The 23446-nt window shown below is 43.2% G+C and overlaps 1 long non-coding RNA gene across 2 annotated transcripts; it reads left to right on the top strand.

The window, feature by feature from the left end:
- Nucleotides 1–239: 239 nt before the first annotated feature.
- LOC149127519 (uncharacterized) lies at nt 240–8717 on the top strand. 2 transcript variants are annotated; one of them, XR_016231274.1, is made up of 3 exons: nt 240–575; nt 7781–7909; nt 8428–8717. It is a non-coding gene; the product is annotated as an uncharacterized LOC149127519 (long non-coding RNA). The 2 variants fall into 2 exon arrangements; XR_016231273.1 differs by lacking the exon at nt 240–575 and adding an exon at nt 4301–4367.
- Nucleotides 8718–23446: the final 14729 nt, after the last annotated feature.

Here is a 23446-nt window from a genome sequence, read left to right as displayed (position 1 = left end):
CTGCCCTTTCAACACATTTCAGTTTTTCAACATTAACTACCCTTATAATATCCTTTTCATAGCTTGAGTTTTTGTACTAAAATGTTCCATTTGAAGAACTTTTTTCGTTTTTTAATTTTTAATTTTTTTTTTTTTATTTTTGACAGGCAGAGTTAGAGAGAGAGAGAGACAGAGAGAGAAAGCCAGGAGCCAGGTGCTTCCTCCTTTGTTTCAGGAGGAGATGTGTGAAGGCAAAGACCCATCTCCTTAAAAACCCCTGGCCTCAACCGGCCTCAACCAGACGGCGCGCTCAGCCCTCTGCCTCTCTGCTGAGCCGCCCGCCTGGCCTGGTCAGGTGTACTCTCTCTACTCAATCATGCAACCTCGCTCCTCCCCCCCTCCCAGTCTTTCAGGCTCTGTCTGGAGGGGTGCCCATCCATCCTTAGGGATGTCCCTTCCCTAATAAACCTTGCTATTTTACCTCCCACTACTCTCTGTCTCACGCCTGAATTCTTTCTTGCGCGAAGACAAGAACCCTGCAATTTCTCCGGTAACATTTTTGGCGAGCCAGCCAGGAGTTTGAACAGACATCGGAGGTCAGTATTCCTTTCCTCAAGCAGGACTGGATCTGTGGAAGTGACCCTTGAGTGTCCGGCACCCCACAACTCTCCGAGAACACGGAGTTCCCCCCAGCCATGGCTTAGCTATGGCCGAAACTCCAGAGGGATTGTAAGGAATGGGAGGGAAATTAGGAAGGGCAGTTGGCTGAGAGCCTGGAGACCCCCTGAGCTCCCTTTGGCTTCCTGGTGGCCGGACTGCGACCGGAGGAGCAGGTCTCTCTCTTGGGGGACGCCTGGTCACGCTGCCTACTGCTACGCGAGCAGGGCTTAGCTTAGGTCGAGGCTAATATTGGCCCTCCAGGTAAACTCAGACAACTAGGTAGTGGGCAATCTTGAGCGATAGGAGATTTCAAACCCCACTCAGCCCCCAGATATCGGGGCCTTTCCCTATGCTCTCCTCGAGCTGAGATTTGTAGGGGAAGGTGAAGGCAGTTGCTCACATCTTGTCACATGTGGCTTTCTGCCTTCCTCCTCCTCCCGGGGCTCCCTCCCCCACTCTTTTGCTCTCCTAGTCTGCATTCCTATACTGCTGGCCTGGAGAAACGAAGAGGGAAATTTCACAGGTCTCTCCACCATTTCACAGGTCTCTCCACCGAAAGGAAAAAGCTGTTACCTGTTAACCACTTCCAACCTGGTAGAACGTTTTCCGTCTTTGCAGCTTATGGTAGCTCTGGTGCATCTTAAAGTTTTGTGAACTGTTACTGTTGCTAAGCTTTGATTGCCTGAGGACTGAATCTGGAAAGGAGCTAAAGTTAACTATCTGTTTTAATTGACTGAGTGTTTGCAGTAGTCCTAATTGATCTAGCTTTGGTTGAATTATAGGAGGTTCCCAGCACTCTTGGTGAAAGGGTGCACCTACCCAACCCCACAGCCAGTCCTGCTAGGCCCCGGCATGTGCAGTCTGCCCTGTAAATGGGGGACCACAGCCTTCCTCTGCACTCTATTCCAGTCCATGTGGCCTGGTGCACCCAGGCAGGCAAAGCCAGATATCTCTAGGGAGAGCGCCCCCCCCCCGCAGGGCTGCTTTTTTTTTCCTCTCCTGGAGGAATTTCCAATTCAATACTACTGCTGGCCTTACCTAAGGGAGCCAGAACCCATAATCCATTAACCCTTTCCAACCTGATGGGTTTACCTAAGCAATGGGCTCATACTCTGATGATGAGTTCTTTTCTGTTCTGCTGTCCCTGACTTATCTGATGAGAGCGTTCACCTGTCTTGAAGGTTTCGCATTTTCTATTGCCATTACGAGTCTTGATTGGGAAAACTGCAACGCAAAGTTGTTTACATTATTTGTCTGTTTTAATGTTTGAGTGATTACCCAACTGATCAGAAACGTACTAATTGTTGGCTAAACTGTTTGACTCTCTGACTGCTTAAATTCTAAACCGAGTCTTCCAACTTTGGGCTTCCAGTGGGATCCCTGGAACTCTCAAAGGATGAGACTTTAAAATTTGTTAAAGCAACAGCTGTTAGAGTCAATTCAGATTATGTGACCTATGCTGTATTCATGTTTTTGCTTTCCAGCTAGAGTGGTCTTATGAAAATGAGAGTAAATTCTGTGTATACAAGCCTTTATTTTGTTAACTAAAGTAAGCCAATACAGATTGGTTCAGAGAATTGAGTTAATGCAAACGCCCTTAGGTTTTGCTCGGTTTTGCTTGGTTTGCTCCTGGCTCACTGGCTCAGTTTTACATGTCTTTGTTATGCTTTAAACTTGTTTCTCTTAATGATGAAGATCTTTTCAAAGTTGTAAACATGCGCTAGTGTCCCTGTTGCTGCTCAGGTGTTATCCTTATGTTACTTAAAAGCATGGGAAATGTAATTTTGACTTTTAATCCAGATAATGGTATGGTATTCATTAATAACTGTTTTAAGTTATCTAGGGATCGGTGCTAAGTAAAACTTGGGAAAATGTATTATGCATACTTTTAACATCTCAAATTTGATAAGAGAGACTGTTTGAGTTTGTTAGCATGTATTCTCATAGGTTGTCCATACATGACAATTCAAGACTATGTAAAAGTAACTACAGAGTTGAGTGCTAATGCCAAAATTACACTGACCTAAAGTTGAAGTCTGATCATCTATTATAACAATGGGGTTTTTAAAAAAATGTGCACTAATGTTAGTAAATATCTGGAAATGGTCTAAATCATAAATATTGGAATCTGTTTTTGCAAAAACTGTAATGTCTCTTTTAACAGTGTCTGCTTAATCGGTTACTCTGCCATGTCTAAAGTTAGGTCCTGTAAGCTCTTTTTGACTCTGTTAAATAATTCTGAGTTATGTGATGATTTTGTGTGCTAACTCTAATGTTCAAGGTTTTTATTTCTGGTTTATTCGACAACAAGAGACATAGAATTCATGTTCTGCCAAAGTAATCTATTGTGTACTCTACTGTCTCTGTTATTAGATCTGGTCTAAAAGTGTTAAAATCACCCTAAATTAATGGCTGTCATTTCAGGATGTTAAGGAATTCTATTTTGACCAGATACTCTAAGTTCTCTTGGCACCTTTAACAGACTTTCTGAAAATCAAGTTCTAAATTCTCTGGACTTTTGGTATCTCCAGAGGGCCCCTGGAGATGTCAAAAGATATATCTCTCATCTTGCAGAGATAATAACCTATCGGGCTGTTTAGATTAAAAGTGGTGCCAAGATGTGAAATGATGCTAAACTTCAGTTGTAAACATGTTTCTTTCTAGCTGCTCCAGTCTCTAGCTCAGAAGCCAGATCCTTTAAAGAGGGACTGACATAGTCTCCATCCAGCTAACGCTGAATAACCAGGCATTGCTAGTTCAAATGTATTGCTAGTTCAAATGTGGATCAAAGGGAAGTGTCGCTCCCCCTCTTCGTGGAGGAACAACACAGGACCCTGCGCTGTTCTTTTGTCTGCTCGGCCCTTCCTGGGTTTGCTGCTGGTTCTTCCCGGGTTGGCTACCATCCCTTCCACCTCCGTGGAAGGGCGGTTCCCCCTGCCACTTTCCCCACTTCCGCAGGGGAGCGGCACACCGCCGGTTGGCTCTCTCGGGGGCTGCACAGGTGTTCCTTCAGATAGATGTTCCCCGTGCATGTTGTCACTCTCCTCCTTTATAGTCCTCTTCCACCAATCCCAACTCTGCTACCCACATGCCGAGTACACTGCTTTCCTGCAATCAGGAGCAGGTCCTGCAGCTTGTCAAGTTGGTGAGAGGCAGCTGTGCAGATACTGTTCCCTCCTCTCCCAGTGCCATATTGTGGGAGAGCAGATGCATAGAATAAGTCTTAATTCGAGTAACTTAGTCTAGTCCCAGTTGCTCCCAGTTGCTCCCCACAGGGGAGGTCTAGCCAAAAGGGAGAAAATGTTCCAAAAGAGACTTAGAGACGACGGGAGATGGCTTTGTGGCAGATGCTAGAGCACTGGGTTCCAGGAGCCCAAGAAAGCTCTAGTGTCCACAGGCTACACGGTGAAAGCCCGGAAGCCCCAAAACCTAAACTTATGGGTTACACGGTAATACTAGTTAAACCCGGAAACCCAGGCCCATAACCCACTGGCTACACGGTAAATACCCGGAAGCCAAAGGATGGCAGAGACCTCTGCCACAATGTCTCCTCTAAGTCAGGCTACACAGTAAGCACTGGTTAAGCCACCAGTTAAATCTGGAAGCCCAGGAAGTCAGGTTGGAGACCCGACTCGCTGCCTCACTTCCCTTTTCTCTTCCGGAAGGAAAGTTACTACTGTTCTGCAGGACTCTCCACTGTGACGTATGGTTTGATCCCCAGACCTGATGTAAGAGATGACTGACCTTTTCTGTAATAATGCCTGGCCACAGTATAGGGCACCAAACAGCATAGCCAGAAAAAGAGGTTAAACTATGAAATAATGTGACAGCTAGATTGATTTTTCGATGTATGTGGTAAATGGGCAGAACTCCCCTTTTAAACCAAACTGAGGGATAGATAGGAAGTTGCACTGATGACCTCAAAGTATGCAAGCAGGTCACCACAGTTGATCTTACCTGAAAGGTCATAGTTCTCCTGCTGGGCACGGTCTTAACTCGCAGGAAAATACTAAGTGTCAGTATTTGCCCATGACCATAGTTTTTCTAGCTCACCCTGATATTAAAAAATCTCCAAAAATCAGGGTTGGGTTGAGCAGCCCCTTGACTGACATCATAGAGGCTGCCTCCTTGGTCTACTTTATTAGAGACCAGGAGAACGAGGAGCAACCTAGCAGCAAAGGATAGGCAACAGGCCAATCAATGGCTGCTTTACGCGGTGATCTGCCATCAAGGAGACCCAGCAAGGCCAATGCACCCCAAACGGCACCTGTTGCTGATATAAGGAGCCAGGGCATTGGGCAAGCAGCTGTCGTGATGGGCATTTGCCGTCACGACAGCTGCTTGCCCAATGCCTTCTGTCAGATCTGCCAAGAGCATGGCCACTGGACACGGAACTGCCCTGGGTGTTGAAGGACTCCTGGTTCAGAACCGCAGACCCTGTGGCTCTGAGCTAAAAAGCCTTTGGCTCTGCCCAGCCTCTGCCCAGCTTCCAGCTCCAGCCACTGCTATTGGGGATGGCCTAGGGTCAGTGAAACACAAGTTGCCTATTTCTATCAGCCTCCTATTCAGCTCTCCTCCTAGTCCAGCCATGTAATGCAAGTCAACAGGGCGCCTCCCTTAAAGGAGATTTGCATCTCTTTCAATTCTCTTCCAGCACCCCATGGATAGGTCTGGGCCTCACACACCCAGCCAGGCCTTAAAAGTCTATCCAATAGTATTAAGCTTAGAAAGCCCTCCCTGCCAGTTCCTAAAAACAGGGCTTTTAGTAACAGCTAACTCAGATAGTCCTGCACCTATTTGCACAGGTCCTCACTGAGGACTTAAAGGGCCTATCTCTTGAGGGGGGTGCACAATAATCCATAATGTAGATGGTTAAATGTAAATGATTTGTTGGTTTGTCTCTTTTCCCAGCCTGAGACTCTAGTCTTGTACATTGGCTTAACTTCCTAGCAAAACTAGCCACTGGGTATCCAGAGGAAAACAGAGCATTGCTAGTCCATTAGAGTGTTAATTATTTAACCCTTATCCTCACCCCTGGGGAGAGAAAACCTGCCCCAGAGAGGATATGGGCCATTCAGCAAATTCCTACTTCTGCAAACTTCAGGCAGTCCCAGTTTTCTCTATCAGGTTCCTAGTTACAGGAAAACAGCATAGCTCCTAAACCAGGCTCTCAACAGGCAGCCAAAGCAGAGCCCCCTCCTTTGGGGGAAAGAGCAAACCACAGCCTTTGCTCAGCTAAAGGATGCTATGACTAAAGCCCCTGTGCTAGGACTGCCAAATCCAGGGAGACCCTCCCAGCTGCACATCACTGGGAGGCAGGGAGTCACCTTAGGAGGGTTAACTCAGGAACTGGGACCTGTTAAGCAACCTGTGGGCTACTTTTCTAAAACCTTAGACATGGTTGCACAAGGATGGCCTCACTGCCTAAGGATGATAGCGGCAGCTGCTTTGCTGAAAGATGAGGTATCTAGAATTACATTGGGGCAGCCGGCGCCGTGGCTCAATAGGCTAATCCTCCACCTTGCGGCGCCGGCACACCGGGTTCTAGTCCCGGTCAGGGCGCCGGATTCTGTCCCGGTTGCCCCTCTTCCAGGCCAGCTCTCTGCTATGGCCAGGGAGTGCAGTGGAGGATGGCCCAGGTGCTTGGGCCCTGCACCCCATGGGAGACCAGGAAAAGCACCTGGCTCCTGGCTCCTGCCAGGATCAGCGCGGTGCGCCGGCTGCAGCGGCGGCCATTGGAGGGTGAACCAACGGCAAAGGAAGACCTTTCTCTCTCTGTCTCTCTCTCTCACTGTCCACTCTGCCTGTCAAAAAAAAAAAAAAAAAAAAAAAAAGAATTACATTGGGGCAAAATACTGCCCTTTATACCTCACATCAAATAAATTCTCTATTAGAACAAAAGGGCTCATAGATAGTAGAATACTAAAATATCAAGTCCTCCTCCTAGAAAACCCTCAGGTAAAAATAAGGCATTGCTCTACTCTAACCCAGGGGGAAGGTGGTCCCCTCCACTCCCGTACTGAGACTATAGACTTGATCTATGCCAGCAGAAGGGACCTAAAAGACAGCCCCCTAACACAGATGAAGTTTGGTTCATAGATGGAAGCAGCTTTGTCAGATGGGACCTGCTTCTCAGGGTATACAACAGTTACGGCATGGCACGTTATTGAAGCGTGCTCTGCCCCCAGGAACTTTTGCTCAGTTAGCAGAACTGATCACTTAACCAGAGCTCTAGAACTAGGTAAGGACAAGAGAAAATAACTCCCAGGGGTCTATACAGCAAAAGGGAACTTACCCCAAGGAAGGCTGGCAAACAGATTTTACACAGCCTCTGTCAATGCTATAGGTACCTACCTGCTTGTACTTATAGGCACCTTTACTGGATGGGTAAAAGCCTTCCCAACCAGAACTAAAAGAGCTCAGGAAGTGACCAAAACTCTCCTAAAGGAAGTTATCCCACGCTTTGGTCTTGCAAAATCTTTACAAAGCGACAATGGGTCTTCCCTCACCTCCCAGGTTACACAGGGGATTTGTAAGGCCCTAGGAATAACCCAGCACCTTCACTCTGCATGAAGACCTCAGTCTCCCAGTAAGGTAGAAAGAGCCAACCAGACCCCATGGAAAACACCACAAGTATAAAAATGTGTGCTTGGTAAGGAAGGTTAGAAAGGAAAGAGTGTTCTTGGTAATGAAGGTTAGAAGGAAAGAATTTTTTTAATAAGGAAAGGACATGGTTTGTAAGAATGACTTTATCCTGATGGCTAGTTTACTCTAGACTGGAGTGGAAATGATGGAATGTTTCAAGTAAGTTGAAGAGGGTGTGCGGAAGTCACAAAAGGCTATGAAAGAAAGCAATATTGGACATGCTAACTGCTGCTCCAGGAGGTGTCTGTGCCATGTTCCAGGAAGAATGTTGTCTCTGGGTCAATCAGACTGGACAGGTACAAACCCAAATTTGTACTTTTCCTGGACAAAGCCAAACAGCTCCAGGACCAGGCCAAGCAGGGCTGGGATTTCTGGCCTGACATCTGGTCACAGAAATCTGGCTATTTCCTCTCCTTGGCCCAATAACATCTGTAATCTTGTTACTTCTCTTTGGACCGTGTGTTTTTAATGCCCTTGTTCGTTTTGTCTCTAACAGAATAAAAGCTTTCAAACTCCAAATGGTCGTCAGACAAGACTTCCAGCCCATTCCACTGGACGACCTGAGCAGCCCTCTGGACCGAGCAGCACAGTCTTTCCAAGGCCACTGTTGCACACCATAAGACAGGTAGCAAGAGGAAATACCCAAATCCCCCTCAATGCCCACATGCCAGCTTCAAAGAAGTTACAGAAAACAGAACTCCATCCATAATCCCAAAGAAGAATTTTGGGTATACCTCTTGAGAGGGGAATGTTAGGCAGGAAGTTAGGTATGAGCTTATGTGTGTGTGAGGAAGGCCTCCAGACTAAGTCCAGCATATGCATCTACATCTCAAAGTCATCCTGATAATGCTTCAGGGGCAGCCCAGTGTTCCCATCCTGCCCTGCCCCCTTCTACCTGATAACCTGCCAGGTGGAGGTCCCCGCCCCTTCTGCCTGACAAATCTTCCACAACCTCCCAGATGCAGCCCAGTATCTGCATTTCAAACACCCTGCTCTGGATCCCCATTCTCTAGGGGGTCCTGCTCACCCTTCCTCTAAACTCAGGATGACTAGCCAGCTAGGCTTCCTCCTGTCTGATACCTTCAAGGGAAAACTCAGATAGAAGCTTCTTAGTATTTACAGCCATAAAATCCTTTGTTTCAGGAGGAGATGTGTGAAGACAAAGACCCATCTCCTCAACACACACACACACACACACACACCCGCCTCAACAAGACAGCGGGCGTGCTCAGCCCTCTGCCTCTGCTGAGCCACCCACCTGGCCTGGTCAGGTGTACTCTCTCTACTCAATCATGCAACCTCGCTCCTTCCCCGCCCCCCCCCCCCAGTCTTTCAGGCTCTGTCTGGAGAGGTGCCCATCCATCCTTAGGGATGTCCCTTCCCTAATAAACCTTGCTATTTTACCTCCCACTACTCTCTGTCTCACGCCTGAATTCTTTCTTGCACGAAGACAAGAACTGCAATTTCTCTGGTAACAATTATCTTATTATGTGCTTTAATATTTTAAAGATATAGCACCCCAGAAACAAATGTAAATCAATGAAGCCATGCTCTCATTCTTGAGAACTTCTAAGCTGTAATTATGTTCTATAGTACACACAGCATACAGACTGTTATCCTTAAGTATTAGAACTGAATCACACAAACTATGGGAAATGTTCAAGTTGATGCCTGCCTAGTGGTACGGTCAGTTAAGCCTCCACCTATGACGCTGGCATCCCATATGAAAGCTGATTCAAGTTCCAGCTCTCTGCTTTCTATCTAGCATTCTGCTAATGCTCCTGGTAAAGCACTGGAAGATGGCCCAAGTACATGGGCCCCTTCCATCCAAATGGGAGACCCTGATGGAGTTCTGGGCTCTTGTCTTTGGCCTGGCCCAGCCCTGGTTGTTGCAGTCACTTGAGAATGAAACAGAATGAAAGCTATCTCTGTCTTTCCCTCCCTCTCTCTATAGCTCAGCATTTCACTCAGCATTTCACATTTTAAATATATATACATATATATTTGTTTTAACTTTTATTTAGTAAATATAAATTTACAAAGTACAGTTTATGTATTACAATGGCTTTCCCCCCCATAACTTCCCTCCCGCCCGCAACCCTCCCAACTCTAGCTCCCTCTCCCATTCCATTCACATCAAAATTCATTTTCAAGTATCTTTATATATAGAAAATCAATTTAGAATATATTAAGTAAAGATATCAACAGTTTACACCCACACAGAACATAAAGTGTAAAATACTGTTTGAGTACTAGTTATACCATTAATTCACATTGAACAACACATTAAGGACAGAGATCCCACATGAGAAGTAAGTGCACAGTGACTCCTGTTGTTGACTTAACAAATTGACACTCTTGTTTATGGCATCAGTAATCTCCCTAGGCTCTTGTCATGAGTTGCCAAGGCTATGGAAGCCTTTTGAGTTTGCAGACATCCATCTTATTTAGACAAGGTCAAAGTCAAAGTGGAAGTTCACTCCTCCTGATTACAATGTGCTAAGTGCTCACTAAAATCAATGCCTTGTTAAGGTATCTGAACATCCAACCAATGCTGAAGCCGGAGTTCAGTGACTGTAACTACCATCCCCTCAGGACAAGAAGGGACTGCATAGAATAGCTTCTCCCTAGAACTTCCAAGATAACCAGACATTTGCAAAGCAGGTGTTAGCAGAAGAGGCAAATGACTGAAAGAAAAACCATAAAATTCTACTGCATGTTCCCAGGACTCTTTGGGTTGCCTTTGGCTTTGCTGGCAAAGGACTGGGCTCCTTACATGGTAAGCAGGGCTCTGTCAAGAGAAAATGCTGCTTGCTCTTTCTTTTTCCAAGTCTCAGCATTTATTCCTGTGGGTTCAGTGTAGTATACATCCCATTTAATTTGCTCCTTTGGCATGATTTTTTATTCCACCTGAATCCACGTAAGCATGGCAATTTATTCCTTCTTCCACCTCAACAAGCAAAGTGTCTGGACACATCTTTAACCTCTGCTAGTGGACGGCAGTAACCCCCAGTTTCTATTATCCTTTCGTATGACTAGTATTAAACATCACACCATATCTTGAGTAACAGGCATGGCTTTATTCTGCTGGCCACCCTCTCATCCCCCACTTTTGTCCTATGTGCTAAAGAGAAGGACAGCCAGGGGTAGCCTTGGGCAGCCCTCAGGGAGACAGATGCATGCCAGGCTCAGGCTCAGTACCCAAGTAGCTATATCCTTTATTAAATTGTCGCTTTACCCTTTGATTAATATCATGTTCTCATTAAATTCTGCACTACGATTGTGTAAAGGAAGTTTTATAAAAATATTTCTTTATTTGAAAGCCATAGTTACAGAGAGATAGGCAGAGAGAAAGCAAGTGAGCAAGGATGGGAGCGAGAGAGAGAGCAAGAGGAAGGACAGACTATCTTTCATCTGCTGGTTTACTCCCAAATGGCCTCAGTGGCCAGGGCTGGGCCAGGCCAAATCCAGGAGCCTGGAACTCCATCTCGGTCCCCCACACGGGTAGCATGGGCCCAAGCACTCAGGCCCCTGCCCTGCTTTCTCAAGCACATCAGCAGGGAGATGTATCGGAAATGGAGTGACCCGAAGCTGAATCAGCACTCACATGGCAGGCAAGCCTTGTAGGGGGTGGCTTAACCCGCTGTGCCACAGTGCTGGCCTTATAAAGGAATTTTAAATAAAAATCTTTTTGTGTTTTAAAGAGTTTCCATAAGTAGCTTAGTTTTTCAAAATGTTGTTTTCATTGCTCTCCTAACCTAGCTGTTTTTTGAATCAGATTATCCTCCATCCTGTTTAAATATTCTGATAATATAGAAGCAAAATTCAATATCTTAAGATTATTTTATTTAATTTGAAAGAAGAGTGAGAGAGAGAGAGAGAAAGAATTGGTCCATCAGCAGGTTCACTCTCCAAACGGCCTCAATGGACCGTCCTCTACTGCTTTCCCAGGCACATTAGCAGGGAGCTGGATTTGAATAAGAGTAGCCAAGACTTCAACCAGTACTCACATCCAGGTGATCACTTAACCCACTGTATCCCAATCTTATTACATTGTTCTAAATGTTTTAATTTTTAATGCATGTTTTCTAACTATTCTCATGCTTTTCTGTGTTTTAGCAGAAAAGTTTGTTATTCACATTTAGCGTAATAAGCACTATGCTTAATTTTATTTCTTCCTCTTATTTTATATTGACTATTTTTTTTATTTTGTTGCTTTTTTCTTTCTCTTTTTTGATCAAGTAGCCTACTTTTCCTCCCATTAATCCAGAGACTTGCAATTTTCCAATAAAGTTATCATCTCATTACAAGGATTCATTAATGGACACCTATGAGGGCATTTTGAAAACCTCATAAAAAAACTAGAATTGGGAGGCAAATTTGTTTTCATGAAAAAAAATTTCATGAAATTCAAGCATAGTCTTTTCACAATATGCATTTTCCATGAACTTTTTAGAGTATTCTTTAATTCTGTGTGAAAATATGACATTAATTCTTTTCCCTCACTTCAGAGCTCTATCCCCACGTGGCTTTTCCCATCCAATGAGTGTCAGTGTTTCCCCACCACTCCCCAGTCATGTGCTAAAAGAGAATGTGTAATTTCTTCTCTCTCCTGCCCCTTTCCTAATCCCAAATCATTCAGTTTTCTGAAATAGCTTAGTACTTACATACAAGTGGTTTTTGTTGTTGTTGTTGTTGCTGTAATTGTTGTTTATTTGAGAAAAGAGACAGAGAGAGACAGAACACTCCCATCTACTGGTTCACTCCCCAAATACTGGCAAAAGCCAAGGTCCAAAATGGGAGTTGAAAACTCAATCCAGGTCTCCCATAGGGGGGCAGTAACCTAGCAACTTGAGTCATCATTGGCATTAGCTGAAATCAGGAGCTGAAATTGGGAGTCAAACCCCAGTACCTAAAAAGCTACCATAGATTGATTCATACATACTTCAGCATGAAAGTACCACCCATAACTTCTGCTGACCACTTAATGTCCACAGCCAGTTGTTTGACCTTCGTTAGCTGAATGGGTGTTGGAAAACACAGGGGAGCGCATAGATACACAGAAGAAGCATAAGTTTATATGAGGAACAGAAAAAGGAAGAGGATCAAAAAAATTATAATCATGATCATTTCAAATCAGTTTAGATGTCCCAGCATAGTTAGATTACTAATTGGTAGAAATGTGGGTTGTTCCCAAACTTCTACTTTTAAAAATATGCATCTGTAGGGCCAGCATGGGTTGCAGTTGGTTAAGCCTCCACCTGCAGTGCTGGCGTCCCATATGGGTGCCAGTGCAAGTCCATTTCCTATCCATTTTCCATGAGCATTTTCCATGAACTCCCTGCTAATGGCCTGGGAAAGCAGTGGAAGATGGCCCAAGGCTTGGGTCAATGTACCTGCGTGGGAAACTGGAAGAAGCTCCTAGCTCCTGGCTCCTGCCTTCAGCCTGGCCCAGCCCTGGCAGTTGTGACCATGTGGAGAGTGAACCAGTGGATAGGAGAGCTCTCTCTTTCCTTCCTTCCCTCTCTGAATCTCTGCCTCTCAAATAAATAAATAAATCTTTAAAAAATATGCCTTTGAGAACATTCTTACTTAGAATTCTTTCTATAATTACTAATATATCTCTGGAGGTTTATTCTTAGTAATGAGATTCCAGGATGAATGGTACTTTATTTTCTTACTGGCATGATGTGGGAGAGACCAATCTTTGTGACATCTACAATTCTAGGCATTTTCAGTCTTTTCCTATTTGCTCATGTGGAGAGTAAGAAGTAAAATTATTGTTTCCTATTTGGTTTTTTTTTTTAAAGTCATTTAAGATTTTAATTAAATTTAATTATATTTACTTTCCTGTTGGATTCTTTGCTGGTAAATTTCTATTCATGTCTTTTGCCTACGTTTTTGTTTTTAAATGAAAATCTCTGTTAGGTTTTTCCCTTTGCTCAAATAATGACCCCAAATGCCGTGATGAAGGGGTTATGAGTTGGAGCAATAGTCTTTCGTTCTTTATGTCCCTCTTCTGTGTGCCGTTGCAGGCACTGGTTCTGAAATGGATTATTAAGGTTCTGTCTTAGCTTCACTCTTCACTTTCCGAGATGTCTGAGAAAAAACTCTCTACCTCACAGGTTGCCATGGTCTTAAAGACTAGAATAGTCGTAACGGATCATAAGATAAAATAAACCTATGCCTCATAAAGTATATGGTTGCTATTGCTGATTGGTTTTTAGTATTTTTCTGCTACATTTTAAATTTTTAAAGGTAAACCATCCATCTCTGCCTCCAGAACAAAACTAGACTATTTTAAGTGTTAACGTGTATCTTTTCATGACAATACTTTGTTAATATTAAAGGGCCTTTAGAAGTAGACAAATATATTTAACAGAAATGAGAAAATATTTTACTTAAAAATATTTTATAACTTTCAAAAATAATTACTGTTTGTGCCCTGATGTAGATAACTTTTATGTTTTATTGAAGGCACTTGGAAGATAAACCACTATGTACTGTAAACAAGATATTAAAGGGATTACTTGTAATTTAGCAAGAACATTATATCAAGCTTCAGATATAAAACTCTGGGAATACCTCTGGTAAATTTCACTGAAAATTATGAAGCTTCTTGCTCACTAATGGGAGAGATGTGACAAAATAAGGGCCAATGACAGATGCCAATCACAAATACACATATTCTCCAGATATCATTCTGTCTCCAAAAGAGCCAGCCATGTCTCCCTCACTCAAAGGATGGTTCCCCCTGTGCATTGCACCTCTCTTTTATACATGTGTCTTCTAAAGTAGAAAATTGCTTTCTTTCAGATCTCACTGTGGTTTCACATGCACTTACTTCCATTATTTAACAACAATATGCACTTAATTTCTTTGGCTTTGCTAAAGGAGAAATGTAGAGTTCAATGTAGCTTCCCCAAATGTATTATATTAGTATAAAGGTCAATCTTATTCTAACATAAATGCCTTGAGATATTGAATTTCAGCAGTTCAAGTGAGAAGAGGCAGATTTTCTATGGATGATTTAGGTACCTCACTTTCACATATTAGCATAAGTGTCATCCATCTACTTTTCCTCTACACTTGTTAAAAATGCCCAGGATACTTCTTTGAAACTTTTTTTTCTTATGGAATAGATTTGTCTCCCTCCTGTATTATACTTATTTTTGCCAGACATAATTTTGATGGATTTTGTTGTGTGCTTGAACACATATGGTTCTATTTTGGTCACATATTCCTAACCAAGTATAACAAACAACCAAATTGAATACCTCTCTATTCAGGATATATGACATATACATGTTGTGCATGGAAAAGCTAATCTTTGTAAACTTTGTGAACTTTGGATAAGTCATCTCAGAAAAATTACACAATTCTTTTAGTTTAGAGGAGGAGATTGAACTTGCTTGTCTGTGAGTGTGTGTCCTTATGAGTATGAAAATTCTGGGGCCAGTGCTGTGGTGTAGCAGGTACAACCACCGCCTGCAGTGCCAGCATCTCATATGGGCGCCAGTTCGAGTCCAGGCTGTTCCACCTATGATCCAGCTCTGCTATAGCGTGGGAGAGCAGTGGAAGGTGGCCCAAGTCCTTGGGGGCAGCCTTGGGTCCCTGCACCCACGTGGGAGACCCCGAGGAGGCTCCTGGCTTTGGATCAGTGCAGCTCCAGCCGTTGCGGCCATCTGGGGAGTGAGCCGCCAGATGGAAGGCCTCTTTCTCTCTCTCTCTCTCTTTCTCTGTGGCTTTCAAGTAAATAAATAAATCTTTTTTTTTTTTTTTTTTTTTTTGTACAGGCAGAGTGGACAGTGAGAGAGAGAGACAGAGAGAAAGGTCTTCCTTTGCCGTTGGTTCACCCTCCAATGGCCGTAAATAAATAAATCTTTTAAAAAAAAGTATGACAATGCCATGACCCCACAATACGACGGTTTTCAAATACTCAAATCCTCCTAGTGTCAGATCAAGTCGTCCTCCTCTGAAGTTTGTATGCAAGTGACAGTCATGCAAGAACCTCCTTCAGGCATTGTGAGATTTCGTCGAATCAGAGGCCAGAAGAACCTCACTGAGGCTCCCTTTATTTTTCGCATTTTTCTTATAGGAAGTGATATCCTCTTTGGAAAGGTACTTGGACCACAGACCTCATCCTTACATTAAGATGAGAGAAAGAAACACATTTGCTTAAGTTCAGATTCAGGGGCACAAGACATTTTGATACATTGCAAACTCCCAAAGGATTCCATGTTTCAGAGAACTGTAAATAACAAGAGTAAGATTCCTGGAGAGGTGGTGGCCCGTCTGCACATGCTTACCTCCCTCCAGTATTTTTTTTTTTTTTTTTTTTGACAGGCAGAGTGGACAGTAAGAGAGAGAGAGACAGAGAGAAATGTCTTCCTTTGCCGTTGGTTCACCCTCCAATGGCTGCTGCGGCCGGCGCGCTGCGGCCAGCGCACCGCGCTGATCCGATGGCAGGAGCCAGGAGCCAGGTGCTTTTCCTGGTCTCCCATGGGGTGCAGGGCCCAAGCACCTGGGCCATCCTCCACTGCACTCCCTGGCCACAGCAGAGGGCTGGCCTGGAAGAGGGGCAACCGGGACAGAATCCGGCGCCCCGACCGGGACTAGAACCTGGTGTGCCGGCGCCGCTAGGCGGAGGATTAGCCTAGTGAGCCGCGGCGCCAGCCCCCTCCCTCCAATATTAACACAAACCATCAGCCAGCGCAGCTGCCAGAGTGAGCAGGCAGGAGGAGCCTGGCACATGTGTTCTAGTTTTCAGTGTGCTGTGGAGGGGAGCGGAGCTGTACTAGAGCTCAAGATTTAGTTCTCCTTTGGGCTTCAATAAGCTCCAGGAAAAACAGGGATCTTTGTTCGTGGGTTAGAACTCTGTGGTTCTACGCAGACACTGGCCATGTAGAGCCACTGACCTCTGAGGCCCAAAGCAGCACATTTTGTGTGAGTGGTCATGAAGGGAGGACCTGCCAGGCTCCTTGCACCTTAAGAGTTTCCAGAGTAGAGAATCTGATGGCTGTTTTACCCTGAGGCAAGCACACCGCAGCTTTGTAGCTGAAAGCAAAACACCATTAGATAGCAATAACTAGTTCTAGCATTCCACAGTAAAGTAGGGTAGCCATAGTTCACAATAATATATTATGTTTCATATAAAGAACCAGAAAGGAGGAGCTAGTGGCTCCAGCCGCGAGGAAAGGTTAAGAACACCAAAGGCTAGTTGCCTAGCTTGATGGGTATATGCTCTCTATGTGTGTTGAAATGTTGCAGTGTACCCATAAAAATGGGCATGCATTACATGTTAATCAAAGACCTTTAAAATGTAAAGAAAGAAAGAAAAAATGGTATCGAAAAGAGAAATTTCTCCTAGTTTCACTACAAAAGAGTGACAGTGTAGCAGCTGTTCTGACATCCAGAAGAAGAGCCTAGGAGGTCAGAGAAAGGGATAAAGGGGAGCAAGCAGGTAATGCAGTTCTGTTATTTTTATCTTCTTAGCTTGCAGATAAGAGGAAAATTGAATATGCACAACGGCTAAAATATAAAGCATTGCAGCAGCTTGACCTCCAATTGCCTGCACCAGTTTATATGTGAGGAAAACCAGAGCACTGAGAAAGGTTGGCTTCTGTAGAAATAGGAATCAGGGAGGGGGCAGCAGGACAGTATAAAATAATGACATGAAGACAAGCAGTGACCTTCTAGTACTGTCTTACACCCTGACATATTTATTTGTGGAAGATTATGATGTTGGCATTTTTTGTAAAATAATACAGTAGAGAAGGGTGTATCAGGTGTGTGAAGAGATAAAACCAATTGGCCACTTGCTGATGGTTGCTGAAGCCAGATGATAGGTCATGGAGTGTGTGTGCATGGGTTATTATACAATTCTTTCAACTTACATATGAATTTATAAATTTCCATAGTAATATAAAAAAGTATCTTTAAGAAAAGAAAAATTACAGTTAAGAACCAGTTTAATGGCCTGCAATATTGATTAGAAGAAATAACTAAAAACTCATAGCAGATACAAAGACATTGAAGTCAGAAAAGACAGATTAAAGACTTGAGAAAGCAGTTGATAATAGAAATTTAGAAGGAGAATAGTTAATATGTGGTGGAATATGACAATTAAGGAAATGACAACGAAAATATCACCTTGTTTGAAGAATGACTTTGTTAATTGAAGGGAATTACTGGACTCTAAGAAAGATTGATGTAAAAAGACTCGTTTAGGCATATTACTGGGAAGTTTCCAATTCAAAAATAAAGACAGAACTCTCACAAGACTCCAAACAAAAACAAAAAGTTACATACAAAGAAAATGTCCAACTTTTACTAGCTTCTTATATTTAATATTTGAGGGTAAAAGCACAAAGTCCTAACTTCAGCTGATTACCACAAGAAAAGGACAGCGACTCAAGAATCCTACCCACAAATCAGATTTAACTGATCTTTTGGAGGGAAAAGGAAGACATTAGTTGAGAGAGACATAAGAACTCAGGGGATGTAATACCTATAGAGCCCATCTGAAGAAAATACTTGAAAAAGGATCCCAACCAAATGAGAATGGGTCACAAGAGAGGACTGGAGAAATTAATCGGCTACAGAAAGTTTTGAAAGTAGGTGTTTTGAAAGTAGGTAGCACAGTGTTAAACTTCTGCTTGGGACACCTGCATCACACAATAGAGTCCAGTTTTGTTCTCCCTACTCAGTTTCCAATCCAACTTACTGCTAACACAGAAAAAATAAAATAAAATAAAACAAAACAAAATAAAATAAAACAAGAAAGTAGTAATGATGGCTCAAGTACTTGGGTCCCTGCCAACCACAAAGGAGACCTAGATAGAGTTCTGGCTTCAGCCTAGCCTTGGCCTGACTACTATGGGCATTTAGGGAGTGAACCAGTAGAATAAAGGTCTTAGTGTCTCTCTCTCTCTCTCTCTCTCTCTCTCTCCCTTCCCTCACTCCAATAAATACAGAATACAAAAACAAACAAACAAACAAACAAAAAAGAATCAGCATGTGGATCTCCATCTCCCCTGCCCCCAACCTAGACACATGTTCCAATATGTGAGATCAAGAAACAAACCTAAATATGTTGTTAGCAAAATTTGGATATTTATTAATTACTACCACAGAAACCAGCTTCATGTGACAAAAAGCAACTTTTGTGATAAGAGTCAGATAATGTTGTAACAAAAAACTAAATATGTGGCACTGGGTTAGTCAATAGGTGGAGAGTAGTAAGAACGTTGTTCCTAGAGAGCAATGGGCTACTGATGCACGGTACGCAGTAGCAAATGATTCGACAAAATTGAGGAAGATAATCTTGAAAGAGAACACATTTACAATGCACTTGTACCTCTGGGTTAATGATTATGAAAATTAAATTAACTTAATAGTGTGTGTTAATTTCAAATTGACTGTTTATGGAAAGCTATTACAAGCAAAATTTTGATGTTTGTTCAACTGCAGCAAAGCAATTATAAAGATACAGTATTTGAAAAGTATGGACAAACACATTTAATCTGGGTATAAAATTTATTCCTTTAAAAATGTGCTTGGTAGATAAGACTCTTATTAGAAAGGGTATAAAAGTGTAATTCAGGGGGCTGACATTGCAAGTGCAAGTGCAAGCCACCACTTGCACTGCCAGCATCCCATATCAGAGTGTGTGTTCAAGTCTTGCTGCTCTACTTCTAATCCAGCTTCCTGATAATGGACCTGGGAAGATAATGAATGATGGCCCAAGTGCTTGGGCCCCTGTCACCCATGTGGGAGACCTGCAGAGAGTGCCTGACTCCTTCTGATATTAAGGCCATTTGGGGAGAAAAGCACTGGATAGACGTGCTCTCTCTCTCTCTCTCTCTCTCTCTCTGTCTCTGTGTGTGTGTGTGTGTGTTTCTCTCTGATACTCTTTCATATTAATGAAATCAGTTAATTGAATTAATAAGTCTTTAAAAATGCAAAATTTAGAATGAAAGTTTACAAAGAAAAGTATTTCAAAAACACAAAGTTCCAGAGAAGATTAATTGACCTAAAAACTCACCCAGAAATGAGAAAAGGGGTATTGGAGCAAATTCCTATAAACATACTTGGAATGGATATCCTATTTATTTAGCTATTGTCTCTGTGCCAAAATTGACCATTCCATATTCTTCTCTGTGATTCTGGAGCTAATTTTCTACAGATTCCAGTTATTTGTAATTTGGCTTCCTCTAAGATTCTGATAAATGGAGCGCTCAGAAGAAAAAGAGAGCGAGAGAAGGAATCTCTCTTTCTGAGTGCTCACTGCTCTGAAAGCAGCGCCTCAGCGAAGTCTCCATACCCTAGCAATCTGAGCCACTCTCCATTTTTTTCTGTTCTTTCAGAACCAGCTTCCTTGCACCCTTGCAATGGTTGCCAGCAGAATTCTTCTAGGCACTGCCTGTCCTCAGAGGCTGAAGCTGGCCCTGCACATTGTGGTTTCCCATCTACTGAGCGCTATCAGAAGCCAAACATCTCCTTCTCAGAGGTTACCTTATGCTCCTGCTGAGCCTCTGTGATACATAAGCCTCTGTGATAAGCCTACCTGTGATACGTCCCTATTTCCCAGTCGCATAATTTAAATAGATCTACTTAGCAAATGACAGAATCTTCACTTCCCCACCCCCATATCATGGAAAGACCTTATGAAAGAGAGGACCAAGTGGAATCCCTCACAAAACTCCTCTCCCTACAATAATAATAAAGCATGGCTCTGCCACGTGCCTAGGGTATTTGCAGAGATTACAGTCACAGAAGAAAGCAGATGAGTCTTGGCAAATGACTCTGTACTGTCCTTAAATTCATCAGTGATTAAAACAACCACCACTGAGCCGGCGCCGTGGCTCAATAGGCTAATCCTCCACCTTGCGGCGCCGGCATACCGGGTTCTAGTCCCGGTCGGGGCGCCGGATTCTGTCCCGGTTGCCCCTCTTCCAGGCCAGCCCTCTGCTGTGGCCAGGGAGTGCAGTGGAGGATGGCCCAGGTGCTTGGGCCCTGCACCCCATGGGAGACCAGGAAAAGCACCTGGATCCTGGCTCCTGCCATCGGATCAGCGCGGTGCGCCGGCTGCAGCGGCGGCCATTGGAGGGTGAACCAACGGCAAAGGAAGACCTTTCTCTCTCTGTCTCTCTCTCTCACTGTCCACTCTGCCTATCAAAAATAAAAATAAAAAATAAAAAATAAAAAAAAAACAACCACCACTGCTATGCTGGCATCAGTGTCTTTATTGCAGCAAATGACCAAAGACCACAGGAACTGATAAGCAGATTTTGCACACGCTTTTTTTCCTTTTCAACAGTGATCAAGAAACAAGAAAAGAAGTCGCTTTTACCTGACAGGGTAAAATGTTTAGAGTCACATAACTTGTTGTCTATGCAAACCTACTATGCTCAGCTTCAATTACCATGAGATTACTCAGAATAGTATATTTCCTCCATACATTGTTGATATCATAAAAATTGGATCTGATGAACAGTAATCAGGAATTACCTTAGATGATTTGGTAATATGTGAACCAGAAGGTGAGGGAGCTAAGTACTATGAAAATTCACACACTATCACTGCAGTTATGTTTGTGAAATTTAGTTGAGCCATTCCCTCCAAGGTGAAAGATAAACTGCTCATTTTCACCTTCTACTATTTAGAAAGTGGCACGGTGCTTGAAAATCTCTTTGAATTCCTGACACAACCCATATGACTTTGAAGTGTGCTATTCTGACCAATTTAAAGAGTAACCCTAAGGTTAACAGTTTTGAGTTGGACTCAAAGTAAGAGAGGCGACTGCAGTGGGCCCAGGTTTTCATGCAAGCCACTCTGGTACTTGAACCTATTGACACAGCAGATTTAATGACACTTATTTTGCCTAAGAAAAAAATGGATAATACACACAGCTCTGGCAATTTCCAATAGGATAAATGCAGTGCAGATTTTTATAGGTTGAGCACAAGGACTACTCTGTCGTGCTATGACATGGAAAATCTGTCTTTTGGGAAAAATCTCTTTGTTGGTTATGAGTTTCTATTCAATTTGCCCTTCATGAACAAGATGCAAAAGTGATCTCTGAGCATAGCTGGGCATTGCCCGATATAGCAGACCATATAAAATCAGGCGTGTATATTGACCATTCATCATCACAGAGAAGTGCTGGGGAAGAGATTTAGTGAGCCAGTCCTTAAAGCAAGAGTTCATTCCCTGGGAAGCTATTGAGATTCCTTTGCCAGCTACTACTTCTATATTGTAACTTCTCTCTCATGTGACATTTATATCCTCATAGCAAGCCCCAATGATCAGGTTACTGAAGAAAATAAAACCCACCCTTTTATAGGTCACTCTGCACTATCTTCCTGAGCTAACAAAAATTGAACATTCCACTTAAAAATGCAAAAAAAAGTAAAGAGGAATTCTTCCAAGAGAATATTTTGAATTGTGCATTTCATTTTCCAGTTTGGACTGATTGAGGGCCAGAGTATGGACCTATCCTGGTTCTTGAGAAATACCTATAGTCTGACTCTATTGTCAATGATTTAGAATGTGCAGATCATAAGATGAAAGTAAATGCTACAGAAGAGTTGCGTGAATGAAACTTTGCAATGAACACAGTGTATAGAGATGTATGTACCCCATGTTAATTCTTCCAAAGGCATCCACTGTTACAGAGTCTTTCAAAAATTAGATGCAGGGGCAGGCATTGTGGCACAGCAGGTTAAGCCACTGCTTGGGATGCCCTCATTGGGTATCAGAGCAAACTGGTCTGAATCCTGGCTGCTCTGCTTTTGCCCCATTTTCTTGCTATTGCACATCCTAGGAGGTAGCAGGCGATGACTCAATTGCTTGTGTCCCTGCAACCCATGTGGGGACCTGGATACTGTCCCAGGCTTTGTCCAGCCCCAACTGCTGCAGGAATTTAGGGAGCTACCCAGTAAATAGAAGATCTCTCTCTCTCTCTCTCTCTCTCTCTCTCTCTCTCTCACCTTTTCATTGCTCCCACTGATGTGTTTCTTCCAACATCAGAAAGCAATTGATCATAAGGCTTTAGGAGTGTTGGGAGACTAACCTACACATATTTTCCCAGAAACCTTTTATTTAAGGTATAAAAACTTCATGCATTTCATAAATACAACTTTAGAAGCACAGTGATTCTTCTCACCCTACCATCCCTCCCACCCATACTCCCACCCTTCTTCCTCCTCCCTCTCCTAATCCACACATTTTGAAAGTTGTTGGACTTTGCCATTTGATGATGAAGCTAAGATCGACACAAATAGGCCGGACTACATGGAGATTGTAAAGTTAAGAGGATGGAAAAGTGACTTAGAACGTATTTGTTTCTTCCTATTCCTCCTAGCACCATCATGGCAATGGTCGTTCATCACACTGGAGTGCCTCATGGCCTCAAAAAAGCCCCTTATAGGGAAGAATTTTTCCTGATGAGGAGGGAGAGCGGGCCAGAAGGCTACAGTTACCTCATTGATAACGCCTATGCATGCAACAGCCAAAATGCAAGGACTGTGAACAAATGACAATAAAAGAATAGCAAAGCACTATAAACATTTGGAAATCTTGAATGGGTTCAAAAACAAATGAAACTGCAGGCCAGCGCCGCGGCTCACTAGGCTAATCCTCTGCCTGCAGCGCCAGCACCCTGGGTTCTAGTCCCTGTCAGGGCGCAGGATTCTGTCCCGGTTGCTCCTCTTCCAGTCCAGTTCTCTGCTATGGCCCGGGAAGGCAGTGGAGGATGGCCCAAGTGCTTGGGCCCTGCACATGCATGGGAGACCAGGAGGAATCACCTGGCTCCTGGCTTCGGATCAGTGCGGTGCACCGGCCACAGTGCACTGGCCACAGCAGCCACTGGGGGGTGAACCAACGGAAAAGGAAGACCTTTCTCTCTGTCTCTCTCTCTCTCACTGTCCACTCTACCTGTCAAAAAATAAATAAATAAAAAAGAACAAATGAAACTGCATTATATAGAAGAAAATTTATACTGGAGAGAAATCTGATCAAATATCATATTATGATAAAGATAGATTTTCTTCTAGATATAATTTTATGTCACAAATTGTTTTAGGTAGAATATAAAACTTTTGATAAAATCATAGAATATTTTTATTAATAGATTTAGTCATTGTAGAATATGAAGTCA

Source organism: Oryctolagus cuniculus, chromosome 3, assembly GCF_051225735.1.
Source record: "Oryctolagus cuniculus isolate XC-2025 breed Fujian yellow rabbit chromosome 3, ASM5122573v1, whole genome shotgun sequence".
NCBI classification, from domain to species: Eukaryota; Metazoa; Chordata; class Mammalia; order Lagomorpha; family Leporidae; genus Oryctolagus; species Oryctolagus cuniculus.
This window is presented reverse-complemented; position numbering and strand designations above follow the sequence as displayed.